The sequence below is a fragment of the Macaca nemestrina genome, chromosome 8 (genome assembly GCF_043159975.1).
Source record: "Macaca nemestrina isolate mMacNem1 chromosome 8, mMacNem.hap1, whole genome shotgun sequence".
Taxonomy (NCBI): Eukaryota; Metazoa; Chordata; class Mammalia; order Primates; family Cercopithecidae; genus Macaca; species Macaca nemestrina.
The window spans coordinates 2253738-2270736 of NC_092132.1; positions in this window are offsets into that span (position 1 = coordinate 2253738).

The following is a 16999-nucleotide window of genomic DNA, read 5'->3' on the forward strand; positions in this document are numbered from 1 at the left end:
CTCCCTCCTCACACGCCACTCCCTCCTCACACAGCACTTCCTCCTGCTCACACGCCATTCCCTCCTCCTCACACGCCACTCCCTCCTCACACGGCACTCCCTCCTCCTCACACGCCACTCCCTCCTCACACGGCACTCCCTCCTCCTCACACGCCACTCCCTCCTCACACGCCACTCCCTCCTCACACAGGACTCCCTTCTCCTCACACGCCACTCCCTCCTCCTCACACGCCACTCCCTCCTCCTCACACAGCACTCCCTCCTCCTCACACAGCACTCCCTCCTCCTCACACAGCACTCCCTCCTCCTCACACAGCACTCCCTCCTCCTCACACGCCACTCCCTCCTCCTCACACAGCACTCCCTCCTCCTCACACAGCACTCCCTCCTCCTCACACGCCACTCCCTCCTCCTCACACGCCACTCCCTCCTCCTCACACGGCACTCCCTCCTCCTCACACGCCACTCCCTCCTCCTCACACGCCACTCCCTCCTCCTCACACGCCACTCCCTCCTCCTCACACGCCACTCCCTCCTCCTCACACAGGACTCCCTCCTCCTCACACAGCACTCCCTTCTCCTCACAGGCCACTCCCTCCTCCTCACACGGCATTCCCTCCTCCTCACACGGCTCCTCACACAGGACTCCCTCCTCCTCACACGCCACTCCCTCCTCCTCACACGGCACTCCCTCCTCCTCACATGGCACTCCCTCCTCCTCACACAGGACTCCCTCCTCCTCACACGCCACTCCCTCCTCCTCACACGGCACTCCCTCCTCCTCACACAGCACTCCCTCCTCCTCACAGGCCACTCCCTCCTCCTCACACGGCATTCCCTCCTCCTCACACGGCTCCTCACACAGGACTCCCTCCTCCTCACACGCCACTCCCTCCTCCTCACACGGCACTCCCTCCTCCTCACATGGCACTCCCTCCTCCTCACACAGGACTCCCTCCTCCTCACACGCCACTCCCTCCTCCTCACACGCCACTCCCTCCTCCTCACACGGCACTCCCTCCTCCTCACATGGCACTCCCTCCTCCTCACACGCCACTCCCTCCTCCTCACACAGGACTCCCTCCTCCTCACACGCCACTCCCTCCTCCTCACACAGGACTCCCTCCTCCTCACACAGCACTCCCTCCTCCTCACAGGCCACTCCCTCCTCCTCACACGGCATTCCCTCCTCCTCACACGGCTCCTCACACAGGACTCCCTCCTCCTCACACGCCACTCCCTCCTCCTCACACGGCACTCCCTCCTCCTCACATGGCACTCCCTCCTCCTCACACAGGACTCCCTCCTCCTCACACGCCACTCCCTCCTCCTCACACGGCACTCCCTCCTCCTCACACGGCACTCCCTCCTCCTCACACGGCACTCCCTCCTCCTCACACAGGACTCCCTCCTCCTCACACGCCACTCCCTCCTCCTCACACGCCACTCCCTGCTCCTCCTCACATGTCAGAGCGGAGAGATCATAAGACTGGGACGGGCCCGCTCTCATGTGGAGGGCCTTTGTTTTTTCAATTTTTAAAATTTTGAATTAGGCAACCTCTGAACCAGAATAGGGTCGGGGAGGCTGCCATGACTGAGGCCTTTGGCCCTAGTTGTGGAAGAGTTTTGTGCTGGTGGCTTCTCAGATGACAGGAGGAGGCCGGTGGGGCCTGTGGGGAAAAGTCCTGTGGGTCAGAAGGGCCGAGTGAGCGTTGGCCCCCAGGGTGAGCGCGCAGCCTTGACGTGGCCCTTTCCTCCCACATGCTCAAGAGAACTTTCCTCTTGCAGGATTGAGTTAGGTGCATGTAGAGTTTGGGGCACGTTTGCTGCAGGCTGCCTCCCAGCTCTGTTTCGAGTCTGGATTCAGCCATGACTGCTGTCAGGAGGGACCTGGCTGACGGCCTGGCCCAGCAGGCGGCGTCTGGAGCCAGAAAGCCAGATGCTGCTGCCCCGGGAAGAGCGAGCCGGGGCCTCCTGGAGCCCAGCGCTTACTGGGGCCGGCAGATGAGGCCACAGATGAGCTCTGCCCTGGCTTCTGGGTTCAAGAGGGAAGGAGCCACACCTGCCCTGTGTGCTCCTAGGACAGGTCAGCCACCTGAGACCTGCCCGTGGCCATGGGCCTCAACCTGCCCTGACCTTTCTCTGGTCACTATTCAGGGGTCCTGTCGGGGAGCGCCCCTGATTCTCGGCCTCCCGCATCCAGCCCCTGCTGCTGCTGCCTGTGTCTCTTGGAAGACAGGGACTGTGGAGCTGACCAGGAGGCCTGACGGGGAGTGCAGATGGCAGGACAGGGCAGGCTGGGGCAGGACGGGGCAGGCTGGGCTGGGACCTGCCTGCTGGCTCTGGCAGGAGGTAGGCTGTCTCCCAGCCTGGGCTCAGTGCGGGGAGAGCAGGCTGACTCTGGCTGGGCTGCCATGAGCTTGCTGCCTGACCTCCCTGAGTCCAGGCTTCCCGTTCCAACCTGCAGCTGCCAGTACTCTCAGGCCTGGTTCCTGCCTGGGCACAGTCCAAAGTGTGTCAGCATCTGCTCCCACCGCTGGGGCCTCAGGCCCTTCCTCTAACTTGCACTGCCACCTTGACCCTGGCTCAACCCTGACACCGAAGTTGGCTCCAGGCCTCCCTGAGTCGCTGCTTGGCCTCTCCTCTTGGGAAATCTTCCCTGACCCCAGGGGAGCCCCTCCCGCAGAGTGACTGAGACAGGTCTCAACCAGTTCAGAGGTTTACTTTGCCAAGGTTGAAGCCATGCCTGGGAAAAAGAGACAGAAGCCACAGTAGGGTGTGCAGCCCACTCCTTTTCCAAAGAAGGTTTTGGGGCTTCAATATTTAAAGAAAGAAGTGGCCGGAGGGGAAGGAGGAAAGGAAAAAAGGGAGGGTCGTATTCCTGTGAGGCTGTGATCTGTATCCACTGCTCTCCAGGTTGCAGGTAAAAGGAGCGGGGGAGGGGGGCAGAGGAACAGTTGATTTGTGTTTGTTTTTCATTTTTTATTTTTGTTTTTTTGAGATGGAGTCTCACTCTGTTGCCCAGGCTGGAGTGCAGTGGCACGATCTCAACTCACCGCAACCCCCGCCTCCCGGGTTCAAGCGATTCTCCTGCCTCAGCCTCCTGAGTAGCTGGGAATATAGGCGTGTGCCACCACGCCCGGCTAATTTCTGTATTTTTGTAGAGATGGAGTTTCACCATGTTGGCTGGGCTGGACTTGATGTCTTGACCTTGTGATCCACACTGTTCTTCACTGTGGTTGTACCAATTTACATTCCTTCCAACAGTGTACAAGGGCTCCCTTTTCTCCACATCCTCACCAGCATTTGTTATTGTCTGTCTTTTGAATAAAAGCCATTTTAACTAGAGTGAGATGAGATCTCATTGTAATTTTGATTTGCATTTCTCTGATCATCAGTGGTGTTGAGCAACTTTTCATATACCTGTTTGTCATTTATATCCCCCCTTCCCCTCCCCCTTTTCCTCCCCCTCTTCCTCCTCCTCCTTCTTCCTCTCCTTCTCCTTCTCCTTCTTCTGACACGGTCTTGCTCTGTTGCCCAGGCTGACGTGATCACATCACATCTTGCTGTAACCTTGACCTCCTGGGCTCAAGTGATCCTCTTACCTCAGCCTCCCAAGTAGCCAGATCACGGGCACACTATACCCAGCTAAATTTTGTATTTTTTGTAGTGACAGGATTTTGTCACATTTCCCAGGCTGGTCTTGAAGTCCTGAGCTCCACCAATCTCTCTGCCTCAGCCTCGAAAAGTGCTGGGATTACAGGTGTGAGCCACTGTGCCCAGCCATGCATGCCATTTGCATGTCTTCTTTTGAGAAATTTCTATTCAAATCTTTTGCTCATTTTTAAATTGGATTATTAGATTTTTTTTCTGTAGAGATGTTTGAGCTCCTTACATATTTTGGCTATTAATCTTTTGTCAGATGGATAGTTTGTAAATAGTTTTCTCCCTTTCTGTGAGTTATTTCTTCACAGTGCTGATTGTTTCCTTTGCTGTGCAGAAAGTTTAAAACTTGATGTAATTCCATTTGTCCATTTTTGCTTTAATGGCCTATTCTTATGGGGGTATTTGCCATGTTGGCCAGGCTGGTCTCGAATTCCTGACCTCAGGTGATCCACCCGCCTTGGCCTCCCAAAGTGCTGGGATTACAGGTGTGAGCCACCTCGCCTGGCTGATTTGTTGTTCATTTATATTTTCAGGTGAGGAAGGCCGCCTGGGGAGACTCGTGGCCTTCTCTCTTGTAGCTGTCTGTTTAAGAACAAAAGGAAAGGCAGGTTTTTTTCTTGTTTTTGTGTTTGTGTGACTCAGTTTCCAAGCTTCACTTTTTCCTTTGGCATAGTGAGTTTGGGGACCCAGATCTTATTTTCCTTTCTGTCATCCCACTTGGTTTTGGGCTCCATGGCAGCTGGACCCGGCTTCTGCGTGGTGCGTGCCTCTGAGTGGAAATGCTTGTGGGTGGTGGTGTGTGTGTTTGAACACGGGGAGGGGGACCTCTGACGGAGTCGCTGACGGAAGTCCAGCAAGCCTCACTCTGAGAAGCCGCCTTATTTGTGTAGTCACATTTGATGAGCCCTGAAGGAATTGTTAGTGGAAGCTCAACAGGCCTGATTGGGGATGACTGTCCGCTCGTCCATCTGGCCCGAAGACCACCCATTGAATTCCTGGTCAGAGGTCATCCCTCCCCTCCTTGAGTGCATCAAAGACACCAGGGACCAAAGGGGGCAAGTCTGAGCCTCGTGAGGTCGGCGTTGACTGCTGCGCGAGGTGACCTGTGTCTGTTTCGTTGTGTGTATTTTGCGACAGCTGGGATGAAAAATGTGAATTTTACCGGTTCCCCATGCAGCTCACTGGGCAGCATCTTGCAAAATTGAGAGTTTTTTTTTCCCCCTGTGATTCCATGAAGTGGAAAAGGTGATTTTCCTTTGTGATGCCGCTTCGCCACCATAGCTGTGGTTGGTGCTGTGAGCAAGGTCACCAGGGCAGCCCAGGGAAAGGGAACCCAAAAACCTGTCATACCAGCAACAGGGTAAGACTGTCTTACCGGGCTGGGTGCGGTGGCTCACGCCTGTAATCCCAGGACTTTGGGAGGCCGAGGCGGGTGGATCACCTGAGGTCAGGAGTTCGAGACCAGCCTGGCCGACATGATGAAACCCCATCTCTACTAAAATACAAAATAAATAAATACATAAATAAATAAATTAGCCAGGTGTGGTGGCGGGCGACTGTAATCCCAGCTACTTGGGAGATTGAGGCAGGAGAACTGCTGGAACCTGGGAGGCGGAGGTTGCCGTGAGCTGAGATCATGAGATCATACCATTGTACCCCAGCCTGAGCAACAAGACTGAAATTCCGCCTCAAAAAAAAATAATAAGAATAATTCCTTACCAGCCAGGCTTCTGGGCCCTCTCTCTCTGTGCATCCTGGCTGAGTGAATGGTAAAAATCACTGTTTATTAATGAGGAAAAGGATTTGTGAGGCTAGTCTGAGGCTGTAGCACATCTGGAGTACCTTGTGCTGTGGATTTGTCTTTCTCTGTTGTTCTGTCATAAACAGGGTACCACAGGATGAACATGAGCTTAGGACCCCTGGAAGCCCACTACTCAACCTGGTCCCACGGGCTGGTCAGTGACAAACTTTGCTGCGGGTTCCTGGAGCCAAAACTGAAGGAAGTTTCCCTCTCGTCTTGGTTTATGTCCTTGGAAGCGTGACTTTGTGACCGTGTGCAGGAATTCTCTCCGGGTCTCCACCATCCGGAGGGCAGGAATTTTCAAGTTCGTGTCGGGCGGCCGGTCCGAGAGGACCAAGAGTCAGAAATGAGTTGCCTTGCTCTTCCCCTGAGTGTGTTGAGCCCTCGCACGAGTTTTGTCTTAAAAGGTTTCGTCCCTACGGGGCTTTTACTGTCTATCGCTTTCTTCTTTTTTTTTTTTTTTTGAGACGGAGTCTCGCTCTGTCGCCCAGGCTGGAGTGCAGTGGCGTGATCTGGGCTCACTGCAAGCTCTGCCTCCCGGGTTCATAGCATTTTCCTGCCTCAGCCCCTTCTGAGTAGCTGGGACTACAGGCGCCCCGCCACCATGCCTGGCTAATTTTTTGCATTTTTTTTTTTTTTAGTAGAGACAGGGTTTCATCATGTTAGCCAGGATGGTCTCGATCTCCTGACCTTGTGATCCGCCCGTCTTGGCCTCCTAAAGGGCTGGGATTACAGGCGTGAGCCGCTGCGCCCGGCCATCTATCGCTTTCTTAAGCCCATTTCTCAGAGTGAATTCTTGGGGATCATGGAGATGCCTGCTTTACCCGCTTTCTGGAAATACCTTTTGCTAATATGGTAAAAACCTGGAAAATTGCCATCTGGACTTCAGCTAGCTTTTTGGATTGAGTCGCAGTTGACACTGACTCCTGGGAAAGACGCCAGCAGTCACCTTGTGCTAGAGGTCAGCTAGCTAAAGCTTTGGTGGTTCTTCACAATAGCAGCCTGGGTTCAGCTCCTGGCTGTGGGAGTGAGTCCTTCATGGTCTAATACTTGCTAGACTTTTGCTGCTTGTTGATTATTTTCCCCTCCATGGACAGCTTCTGATTTTCTGTCTTGAACTACATTTGGGGAGATTCTAGACCTTGTAAAAAATCACTTATTATCTCTTTGGAGACACTCTGCATATCTTTGTGGTTAAGTCATCCTCTTAGTTAAGGCTCACTGATTTACCTTTAGTAAAACAATTCCAAAGCCAGAAATATTGGCCCTTTGTCCTGGCTGAAATCTGGTAATAAAAGATTTATTATTATTATTATTATTATTATTTTTGAGATGGAATTTCGCTCCTGTTGCCCAGGCTGGAGGGCAGTGGTGCAATCTCAGCTCACTGCACCTCCGCCTCCCGCGTTCAAGCGATTCTCCTGCCTCAGCCTCCCGAGTAGCTGGGATTACAGGCACGTGCCACCACGCCCAGCTAATTTTATATTTTTAGTAGAGATGCGGTTTTACCATGTTGGCCAGGCTGGTCTCGAACTCCTGGCCTCATGTGATCCACCCACCTCGTCCTCCCAAAGTGCTGGGATTACAGGTGTGAGCCTCCACGCCCAGCAAGATTTTAAAAGGATTTTTCTTTTGAGAGCTCTGTAGTTAGAAATTGACTTCATTAAAGCCGATATTTGGGCAGACATTGTTTTAAAGCCCCTGCTCTCCCTCTAAACACTTCTCAGTCAATGGAATTCTGTCTTCATTCTTCGTTTCTGTCTGTCTGTGTATTTAATGTCTCGCGTGTGGCCTTTCTATAAAAGAGCTCTAATTGCTGGGCTCGGTGGCTCACTCCTGTAATCCCAGCACTTTGGGAGGCTGAGGTGGGTGGATCACCTGAGGTCAGGAGTTCAAGACCAGCCTGACCAACATGGAAAAACCCTGTCTCTACTAAAAATACAAAATTAGCTGGGCGTGGTGGTGCATGCCTGTAATCCCAGCAACTCAGGAGGCTGAGGCAGGAGAATCGCTTGAACCCGGTAGGCTGAGGTTGCAGTGAGCCAAGATCATGCCATTGCACTCCAACCTGGGCAACAAGAGTGAAACTCCATCTCAAGAAAAAAAAAAAAAAAAGCTCTAATTAACTGGATTAAAGAAAAATAGGCTAAAAGTTGGAAGACAGCCACCAATGTAGCCGGGTGAAACAGCTGCCATCGAGGGGCGCAGACGACTGGTGTGTTTCCAATAGATCTTCAGAGGGAGGGCACCAGGAGTGGACTGCGGGGCACCCAGAGTGGACTGCAGGAGGACACAGAAGCTAGGCTGAAGCGGGAGGAAGCTGGGAACCCTGTGCGGGGCCACTGCACACCGGGACTCGTTACTGGTCCCCAAGACTCTGGGAGAATAGGTGAGTTGAACTGGCAAGGAGGAGCCTGCTGTCACTACGGGCCTCTGGAATCCTGGCAGGAGGAGATTAACCACCATGGACACTTGAGGTGGCGGAGACAGCTGCCTAGAGAAGGTGTAGGGGCAGCCGCCAGCTGAGGCGGAGCCCGGAGGGTTTGGTGCAGGAGCGTCTGTAGTGGAGGGCCATCCCCCAGGCTCGAATTCCTCCCACAGGAGATTTTAGCCCTAGGGGAACTGTTGTATATGATCTTTGCAGGGCAGTCTTGCCCATCAGATGGGGCCAGTCTGACCCAGCCTGGCCACGCCTGCTTGCAGGGCAGCTCTGGGTGCCCTGGGGGCCTGCAACATAGCTTCTGCACTGGTGGACCATGCCTGACTGGTGGAGAGCTCCAGCAGGGCGGCCCCCACATCCCTGTGCCAGCCTACCCACTGCCTCCCACCCTGCAGCTTCTCCAGGGCCCACCGTCACCCCCCGTGTTGCTTTTGCCAGTGCATTTCTGTGCAGGTGGGTTTTGCTTTCCTTGCCCACCAGTGTACCTGTGTGTTTGCACCCTGCCCTGCCATTGCTGTGGCAGGAGTATGGTTTGCCCCATGCCCCCTGCTGACTGCCATTGCAGTTGGAGCCTTGGCAGACACACAGCCAGCCAGCCCCACCTCCCTTGCACCCGCTCTTGCACCAACACTGTTGTGGGAGTGAAACTAGGCACCGGGAACAGGGACCACCCCTGCGTGTGGGGCAGAAAGAATGCCACAGGCCTGGGCCTGCCGGTGCCCCACCTCCATCCCAACACCACCACCAGCATGGCTGTCGCCAGCAGGGGGCCCTGCCTCCCAGGTGCTTGCTTCTGCCACTGCAGTGAACACCTGCACAGAGGCAGGCACCCCAGCACCTGCTAGCACCCTGCTACAGTTGATGAACGTGCACCCTATGCTGCTGCCACCGCGGCTACTGGCACATGCAAACAAGAATGGATCCTGCTGCCTCTGCACTGCAAAATGCATTGGCTGGCACCACCTATCAGAGTGTAGTGACCAGTAGTCCAGGAGCACCTTGATCTCTCCAGGAGCCAGAGAACAAAGTTGGTGCCTGATACAAGTACCCCAGAGTTAGAGCACACAGTCCAGGAGTTGGGAACTGAGCCTTGGCCCCCTAAAATCTTCCAGAAACAAAGCCAGTCAGCTGAATCCAACTTATACTACAATGAGATCCTCAAGGTCATCAAACAGGATAAAAGAAAAAAAAAAATCATCCAATGGTTAGCAATTCAAAGAGCACGGGAACATCAGCCCAAAAGATAAGAAAGAACCAGTGCGAGAACCCAGACAACACAAGCCAGAGTGACCTGCCCCACCTCTCCAGCAAGGGTTCTGAACCAGGCTGAGATGGCTGAAATGACAGAAATAGGATTCAGAATATAGATAGGAACCAAGATCGTTGAGGTGCAGGGATTTGTGAAAACCCAATCCAAGGATGACAGGAGTCACAATAAAATGATGCAGGAGCTGACAGACAAAATAGCCAGAAAATAACATAACTGACCTGATAGAACCAAAAGCCACACTATAAGCATTTCATAATGCAATCAGAAGTATTAATAGAATATACGAAGTAGAGGAAAGAATCTCAGTGCTTGAAGACTAGCTTTCTGAAATAAGACAGTCAGACAAGAATGGAGAAAAAAGAACTTTGAAAAGGAATGAACAAAATCTCTAGGAAATACGGGATTCTGTAATCCAAATCTATGACTCATTGGTGTCCCTGAAAGAGATGGGGAGAGTGTGAGCAACTTGGAAGACAGATTTCAGGATATCATCCATGAAAACTTCCCCAACCTAGCAAGAGAGGCTGCCGTCCAAACCCAGGGAACACAGAGTGAGATACTCCATGAGATCATCCCCAAGATACATAATAATGAAATTCTTCAAGGTCAACATGAAAGAAAAAAATGTTAAAGGCAGCCAGAGAGAAAGGTCAGGTCACCTACAAAGGAACACCTATCAGACTAACAGCAGACCTCTCAGTAGAAACCCTACAAGCCAGAAGAGATTGGGGGCCAATATTCAACATTCCTAAAGAAATTCCATCCTAGAATTTCATATCCAGCCAAACTAAGCTTCATAAGTGAAGGAGAAATAAGATCCTTTTCAGACAAGTAAATGCGGAGGGAATTTGTTGCCACCAGACCCGCCTCAAAAGAGCTCCTGAAGGAAGCACTAAATATGGAAAAGAAAGACTGTTACCAGCCACTACAAAAACATACAAAAGTACACAGACCAGTTACACTATAAAGCAACCACACAGACAAATCTGCATAATAATCAGCTAACATGATGACCCGAGCAAATCCACATATATCAATATTAACCTTGCATGTAAATGGGCTAAATGCCCCAATTAAAAGGCACAAAGTTGCACGCTGGATAAAGAACCAAGACCCATTGGTATCTTGTCTTCAAGAGATCCATTTCACATGCAATGTCCGTAGGCTCAAAAGGATGGAGAAAACTCTAGCAAGCATGGAAAACAGCAAATCCGGGGTTGCAATCCTAACTTCAGACACAACAGACATTAAGCCAACAAAGATCAAAAAAGACAGAGGGGTATTATATAATGGTAAAGGGTGCAATTCAACAAGAAGACCTAAGTACCCTAAATATATAAAAAACCAAACACAGGAACGCCCACATTTATACAGCAAGTTCTTAAAGACCTTCAAAGAGACTTAGACTCACGTACAATAATAGTGGGAAACTTTATTATTTTATTTTTATTTATTTATTTATTTCTGAGACAGAGTCTCGCTTTGTTGCCCCGGCTGGAGTGGAGAACCTCCCAGGTTCACGCCATTCTCCTGCCTCAGCCTCCCGAGTAGCTGGGATGACAGGCGCCCACCACCACGCCCAGCTAATTTTTTGTATTTTTTTTTTTTTTTTTTAATAGAGATGGGGTTTCACTGTGTTAGCCAGGATGGTCTCTATTTCCTGACCTTGTGATCCACCTGCCTTGGCCTCCCAAAGTGTTGGGATTACAGGCGTGAGCCACTGTACCCAGCCTAATAGTGGGAAACTTTAACACCCCACTGACAGTATTAGACAGATCATCAAGGCAGAAAATTAACAAAAAAATTCAGGAGCTGAACTCAGCACTGGACCAAATGGACCTGATAGACATCTACAGAACTCTCCACCCCAAAACAACAGAATATGCATTCTTCTCATTGCCACATGACACATACTCTAAAATAGATCACGTGATTGGACAAAAAAACACTCCTCAGCAAATACAAAAGAACTGAAATCATAACAACCAATTTCTCAGACTACAGCACAACCAAATTAGAAATCAAGACTAAGAAATTCACTCAAAACCATGCAATTACATGGAATTTGAATAATCTGCTCCTGAATGACTTTTGTGTAGATAATGAAATTAAGTCAGAAATCAAGAAGTTCTTTTAAACTAATAAGAACAAAGATACAACATACCAGAATCTCTGGGACACAGCTAAGACAGTGTTAAGGGGAAATTTATAGCGCTAAAGGCCCACATCAAAAAGTTAGAAATATCTCAGTTTAACAACCGAACATCACAACTAAAAGAACTGGAGAACCAAGAGAAAACCAACCCCCAAGCTAGCAGAAGACAAGAAGTAACCAAAATCAGAGCAGAACTGAAGGGGACTGAGACATGAAAACCATTCAAAAGATCAACAAATCCAGGAGCTGGTTTTTTGAAAAAGTTAATGCAATAGATAGACTACTAGCTAGACTAATACAGAAGAAAAGTGAAGATCCAAATAAACACAGAGATGACAAAGGAGATATTACCACTGACCCCACAGAAATATAAATAACCATCAGAGAACATTATGAACACCTATATGCACATAAACTAGAACATCCAGAAAAAATGGGTAAATTCCTGGACATATACACCCTCTCAAGACTGAGCCAGGGCCAGGCATGGTGGCTTATGCCTGTAATCCCAGCACTTTGGGAGGCCAAGGTGGGTGGATCACTTGAGATCAGGAGTTTGAGACCAGCATGGCCAACATGGTGAAACCCCATCTCTACTAAAATTTAAAAGTTAGCCGTGCATGGTGGTGCATGCCTGTAATCCCAGCTACTTGGGAGACTGAGGCAGGAGAATTGCTTGAACCTGGGAGGCAGAGGGTGCAGTAAGCCGAGATTGCACCACTGCACTCCAGCCTGGGTGACAGAGCAAGACTCTCTCAAAAACAAACAAATGAAAAACAAAAAACTGAGCCAGGAAGAAAGTGAATCCCTGAACAGACCCATAATGAGCTCCGAAATTGAATCAGTAATGAATAGCATACCAGTCATAAAAAGCCCAGAACCAGATGGATTCTCAGCTGAAGTATATCAGATGTACAAAGAAGAACTGGTACCATTGTTGCTGAAACAATTCCAAAAAAATTGAGGAGGAGAGACTCCTCTCTAACTCATTCTATGAAGCCAGCATCATCCTGATACCAAAACCTGGCAGAGACACAGCAACAACAACAAAAACTCCAGGCCAATGTCCTTGATGAACATCGATACAAAAACCCTCAACAAAATACTGGCAAATGGAATCTAGCAGCACATCAACAAGCTTATCCACCGTGATCAAGTAGGCTTTATCCCTGGGATGCAAGGTTGGTTCATCATACACAAATCAACACATGTGATTCATCACATAAATGGAACTAATGACAAAAACCATATGATTATCTCAATAGAGTGAGAAAAAGCTTTTTATAAAATTCAATACCCCTTCATGTTAAAAACTCTCAATAAACTAGGTATTGAAGGAACATACCTCAAAATAATAAGAGACATCTCTGACAAACCCACAGTCAACATCATACTGAATGGCCAAAAGCTGGAAGCATTGCCCTTGAAAACCAGCATGAGATAGGAATTGTCTCACTCACCATTCCTGTTCAATGTAGTATTGGAAGTCCCAGCCAGAGCAATTGGGCAAGAGAAATAAATAAAAGACATCTTGTCCAGGCACGGTGGCTCACTCCTGTAATCCCAGCACTTTGGGAGGCTGAGGCAGGTGGATCGCTTTGAGCTCAGGAGTTGGAGATCAGCCTGGGTAACACAGTGAGACTTTGTTTCTACAAAAAAAAAAAAAAAAAAAAAAATTTACCTGGGATGGTGGCTTCTATCTGTAGTCCCAGCTCCCCAGGAGGCTGAACCAGGAGGATCACTTGAGCCTAGGAAGTGGAGGTTGCCATGAGCTGAGATTGCACCACTGCACTCCAGCCTGGGTGACAGAGTGAGACCTTGTCTAAAAAAAAAAAAAACAATTAAAAATGCATCCAAATAGGAAGAGAGGAAGCCGGACCATCCCTGTTTGCAGACAACATGGTCTCAGGATACAAAATAAGTTTACAGAAATCACTAGCATTCCTATACACCAACAAGAGTCAAGCTATGAGGCAAACCAGGAATGCAATCCCTTTCACAATTGCCACAAAGGAATAAAATACCTAGGACTACAACTAATCAGTGAGGTGAAAGATCTCTACAAGGAGAATTACAAAACACTGCTCAAAGAAATCAGAGGTGACACAAATGGAACAACATTTCATGCTCATGGATAGGAGGAATCAATATTGTTAAAATGGCCATATCACCCAAAGCAATTTGTAGATTCAATACTATTCCTATTAAACTACCAATAATATTTTTCACAGAACTAGAAAAAACTATTTTAAAATTCATATGGAACCTAAAATGAGCCTGAATAGCCAAGGCAATCCTTAGAAAAGAACAAAGCTGGAGGAATTTGTTTGAAGCCACCCAGCTTCAAACTATACTACAGGACTACAGTAACCAAAACAGCATGGTATTGGCACAAAAACAGACATATAGACCAAAGGAACAGAATAGAGAGCCCATAAATAAGGCCACACACATACAACCATCTGCTCTTCAACAAAGTCAATAATAACAAGCAATGGGGAAAGAACTACCTATTCAATCAGTGGCACTGGGGTAACTTGCTAGCCATATATGAAGAAGGATGAAATTGGCCCCCTATCTTTTACCACATACAAAAATTAACTCAAGATGGATTGAAGACTCAAATGTAAAACCCCAAACTATAAAAACCCTGGAAGACAACCTAGGCAATACCATCCTGGACATAGGAAATGACAAAGATTTCATGATGAAGACACCAAAAGCAATAGCAACAAAAGCAAAAATTAACAGATGGGACCTAATTAAACTAAACAGCTTCTGCATAGCAAAAGAAACTATCAGCAGAAGGCCGGGCGCGGTGGCTCAAGCCTGTAATCCCAGCACTTTGGGAGGCCGAGACGGGTGGATCATGAGGTCAGGAGATCGAGACCATCCTGGCTAACACAGTGAAACCCCGTCTCTACTAAAAAATACAAAAAAAAAAAAAACAAAACTAGCCGGGTGAGGTGGCGGGCGCCTGTAGTCCCAGCTACTCGGGAGGCTGAGGCAGGAGAATGGCGTGGACCCGGGAGGCGGAGCTTGCAGTGAGCTGAGATCCGGCCACTGCGCTCCAGCCTGGGAGACAGAGCGAGACTCCGTCTCAAAAAAAAAAAAAAAAAAAAAAAGAAACTATCAGCAGAGTAAACAGACAACTTACAGAATGGGAGAAAGTTTTTGCAAACTATGCATTTGACAAACAGCCATAAGGAACTTAAACAACTTTACAAGAAAAAAACAACCCCATGAAAAAGTGGGCAAAGGACATAAACAGACACTTTTCAAAATAAGGCATACTTGCGGCCAACAAGCATATTTAAATAAGCTCAACATCACTGATCATTACAGCAATGCAAATCAAAGCCATGATGAAATGCCATCTCACACTAGTCAGAATGGCCATTATTAAAAAGTCAAAAAACGGCCAGGCATGGTGGCTCATGCCTGTAATCCTAGCACTTTGGGAGGCCAAGGTGGGTGGATCATGAGGTCAGGAGTTCAAGACCAGCCTGGCCCGCATGGAGAAACCTGTCTGTAGTAAAAATACAAAAATTAGTGGGGCATGGTGGTGCACGCCTGTAGTCCCAGCTACTCAGTAGGGTGAGGCAAGAGAATCGCCTTAACCTGGGAGGCGGAGGTTGCAGTGAGCCGAGATCATGCCACTGCACTCCAGCCTGGGCCACAAGAGTGAAACTCTGTCTCAAAAAAAAAAAAAAAAAAAAAAGGTAAAAAAATATCAGATGCTGACAAGACAAGGTAGTAGAGAAAAAGGAATATTTATACATTGTTGGTGGGAATGTAAATTAGTTCAACCACTGTAGAAAACAGTTTGGCAATTCCTGAAAGACTTAAAAACAGAAATAGTATTTGACCCAGCAATCCCATTACCAAGTATATACCTAAAGGAATGTAAATTATTCTGTCATAAAGATACATAAATGTGTATGTTCACTGCAGCACTATTTACAATAGCAAGGACATGGAATCAACCCTAATGCCCATCAATGGTAGACTGGATAAAGAAAATATGGTACATATACACCGTGGAATATTATGCAGTCATAAAAAAGTATGAGATCATATCCTTTGCAGGAACATGGATAGAGCTAGAGGTCATCATCCTTAGCAAACTTAGGCAGGAACAGACAACCAAATATTGCATGTTCTCACTTATAAGTGGGAACTAAATGATGAGAACACATGGACACATAGAAGGGAATAACATACACTGGGGCCTATCAGAGGTTGGAGGGTAGGAGGAGGGAGAGGATCAGGAAAAATAAGTAATGGGTAGTGGGGCTTAGTACCTGGGTGATGAGATGATCTGTACAACGAACCCCCATGACACAAGTTTACCTAGATAATAAACCTACACATGTACCACTGAACTTAAAATAAAAGGTAAATGATAAAAGGAAAGCAAGTGCTTAAATCAAACACTGTCAGAAAAATAGAAACTTTAATGCCTTTTAGGTCATGTGACTCTGATAATCTTTGAAAAATAAAGACAATTGAAAGATTATTGCCAAGAAGTTTACACATTTGGTCTAAATTAGGAATGTTTAGTACTGTTTGCTAGATGCTTTAAGGCCATAAACTGCTTCTGTGACTTTTAATAAGTGGTCTGTTTTGTAGCCATTAGATTCTAGGGAAGGCCTGGGGGCACATGGAGGTAGCTAGGTCCCCTGGTGAGGCTGGGAAGAGTCATACATTATCTGCAGCAATCTCCTTGCCTGGGCTCTCCAATCTTATACATGGTGAAAACTGCTTGCTTACCAGGTTTTTCACCAAAAATAAAAGTTGCTAAGAGTTAACAGTGTAACACGTACTTGAGACTACTGGAAAAACAGATTTACATGGAAGGTGTAGAAGGAAAGTAGAATGTGTTCTTTGTAAAAGGTTATAAGAAGGTTTGGAAATATATGTTTGTTTGTTTGTTTTTTGTAAAACAGAATGTAGTTTTGTCTAGTACACAGATTTTCAAGGGTTGCCCTAAACTAACAAGAGTAATGGGATGAAACTGAAGGTTTAAGCAAGTTGTGAAGGGTTTGTGAAGGGTGGATCTTGTTCAGGATGTTCTGTGGATATGAGCAAGTTGGCTAGGATTTAAAGGGGATGATTTAGTTTTCCATAGGTTGAACATGGAAATAAAAGCAACACTGATGCAGGGCCAGAATCTGGGCCCATGTGTTTGAATAACAGGGCTTTCTTAGAGAGCTGATCTGCTGTTTAACAGAAAATTATAAAACATTTATGGAAATTTTGTCTTATGTACAAAGTAAGATTGGATAGACTTGTTTGTAAGGTTTTATTAAGAATCGGATTTGGCCAGGCGCGGTGGCTCATGCCTGTAATACCAGCACTTTGGGAGGCCGAGGCGGGTGGATCACCTGAGGTCGGGAGTTCTAGACCAGCCTGGCCAACATGGTGAAACCCCGTCTCTACTAAAAATACAAAAATTAGCTGGGTGTGGTGGTGGGTGCCTGTAACCCCAGCTACTTGGGGGACCGAGGCAGGAGAATCGCTTGAACCCAGGAGGCAGAGTCTGCAGTGACCCAAGATCGTGCCATTGCCCTCCAGCCTGGGGGACAAGAGTGAGACTTCATCTCAAAAAAAAAAAGGGAATCGGATTTAACATTAATAGTACATTAATGGAAAAGTGAAATTTGG